The sequence below is a fragment of the Penaeus monodon genome, chromosome 26 (genome assembly GCF_015228065.2).
Source record: "Penaeus monodon isolate SGIC_2016 chromosome 26, NSTDA_Pmon_1, whole genome shotgun sequence".
NCBI lineage: Eukaryota > Metazoa > Arthropoda > Malacostraca > Decapoda > Penaeidae > Penaeus > Penaeus monodon.
This window is the reverse complement of record NC_051411.1, coordinates 43423917-43426416: the sequence shown is the minus strand read 5'-3', so window position 1 is coordinate 43426416 and position 2500 is coordinate 43423917. Positions and strand designations below refer to the sequence as shown.

General features: G+C 51.2%; 1 protein-coding gene across 1 annotated transcript in view; it reads right to left on the bottom strand.

Moving 5' to 3' along the window:
* The window catches only part of LOC119590194 (cytochrome P450 3A29-like), a 48026-nt gene that overhangs the window by 38730 nt on the left and 6796 nt on the right, over positions 1–2500 (bottom strand). The gene's annotated exons all lie outside the window — the stretch shown is intronic.

Genomic DNA, 2500 nt, shown 5'->3' with positions numbered 1-2500 from the left:
GGCCAAAACCAGTGGAGGACTGAGGTACTTCGCGATAAGCAAACAATAGTGGACTCAAGTACCGGTGCCAATGTTGGGGCTACTCTGCACACTGATGACTCAACATTGCCTTGAGGGTGCTGTTGAATTTCTCAACCTAGCCGTTGCTTATGGGGTGCTAAGGGGTTGTTGGCAACTGCTTCAAGCTAAGCAGACGGCTCACCTCGTGCATACAGTCGGACATGAACTGGGTCCTTCGATCATGGATAACTTCCTCTGGTATACCCAGGCGGCCGTAGATTTCCACCAGGGCCTCTGCCACAGTCTCAGTCGTGATCCTCTTTAAAGGGACAGCCTCAGGGTAATTGGTGGCATAGTCCACCAGCGCGAGAATGTATCGATGGCCCTCACTGGATGCTGGTTTATGGGGCCAACGATGTCCACTGCTACTCGTTTGAAGGGAGTATCAATCAGTGGAGTTTTCTGCAGGGGGACCCTTGGTACAGTACCACGTTTCACTGTCCGTTGGCACACATCACATGACTGGCAGAAGCGTCTGACATCAGCTGCACAACCAGGCCAGAAGAAATTGCTAAGAGCAGTGAGCTACGTCCATCAATGGCGTGGGGACGACGACCTGCTGAAGGGGTTGTTCACGTTTTCCCCTTGGGTGGCTTGCAACACGATAGAGGACATCATCGACGATCTCATACCATATCTCACGTCGTCCTCTACCTCGGACTTCAGTGAGCTCTCTGAACTTATTAAATGTGGTATCGAGATGTTGCCTGACCAGCTGGGCCTTGTTCAGTGATGTGCACGGTGAGCTGGCAGGGGTCCTCAGTGTCTCCTGCTGTCTTCTTGTGGCTGCCTGGGTCGTCACGGCACCTGCTATTTGTTTGGTTTGCTCCGGGGGGCCCTGCACCAGGAATTTCTCCAATGATGAGGTCAGCAATAAGGTTTGACATGCATAGACCATCCAACTGCCCTTGTAGATATGGGGTATCAACCCATAATCGTACTGGCAATGCCTTCTGACCGTGTTGTCTAATAATTTTATCCTGACAGGCAAACCCGTGTATTCACTGTCTTTTACATACCTTGCTTTTACTATTACCGTAGTACAGCCGATATCGTGCAGGACATTAACTTTTTTCCGCCAACTTTGCCTTCCACCAGATTCAGTCTACCTTTGGCGGTGGTGGTTCCAACTCCCGCGTACAAGATAATGGGTAGGTTCCTGCTGTCCAAGTCACTCTCAGCGTATAGCATGTGCCGTTCCGATCGTCTGTGGAAGTCCCGTAGTTCATCGTTTTCATGTGGGCCTGCACCTTGTAGAGGACACTGTTATGCTTCACACATGACGTCATCCAATCCCAGCTCCTCTGCTTCGGCCACTGTGGCACGAGCTGTATGTGGCCGCTCGCGTGGGTGCTCTGTGCCACTCCTCTGCTGGGTCAAGGGGCACCCTGTGACTCTGGACGCTGATCGACCAGTAGATGTTCCCTGGTTTGCGCCGCTAATCATCGACAGGCCCCATGCCTCAAGGTACAGACTCACGTGTGCGACTAACTCGTTACTATCTTTCGACGTGCGCTCGCGCACAAACGTTGCCAGTCTTTGCTGCATTTGTTGAGGAACTGTTCCTTGACCATTAGCCACTTTAACCCCTCATAATCGTGGCTCACTCCTGATTGCAGAACCCATCTATTGAAGCAATCTTTAAGCCTACACATGAACTGTAGTGGAGTTTCCTTCTGTGCTTCGTGGTCACTCTCCCAGAACTTTTTCCGATAGCCTTCTTCGGTAAGGTTTACTGCGCCAGTAGTGCCTTTTTTAGCACTGACTGACGTTGGGGGCAGGTGGGTGAAGACGTCCAGTGCTGCCCCTGAGAGTGTATTCCCAAGGTGGGCGGCCAGTGTTGGCGGGGGAGTTCTGCCTGTGTAGCCCAATTTTCAAATCTCCGCACGAATGAGTCAATGTTGTCTCGACCGTCGACAAACTGGGGAAAGGGAAGGTGAGGACCCCTAGTAGAGTATACACTAGGCAGCATGGGGCCCTTATCCTGGTCTTGTCTTCCTGATTTTTGTTCCTCAGCTTCACGTCACCGACGATCCTTCCGCTCCCGCAACATCACCTTCCGTTGTCGTTCTCTGTCTTCGTAGTATTGTTGCAGCTCGTCCCGCCGAATTTTCTCCTGTTCCTGTATATAGTGTAGATAGGCTTCACCTTCGAGATCGATCTTCTTGGCCTCCATCAGATAATCACGTGTGGTGAGCCTTTGTGTCAGCTGACTGTCTGATCCTGGCAAGGTCGCCATTGTCAGGTTCTCCGTAAAGGGATCAGACAGGGAAAGTAGCAAAGGCACAGGCAAACTTACAAACACAAGCACAAACAGGAATACGGGCACGGAGCAATAGGTTTACATAACCAAGTCACGGCACTTTACTACACGAAAGTCACTGCACACAGTCATGAGCACTTTATAACAACATAGTCACAATCACTGCACCACACACTA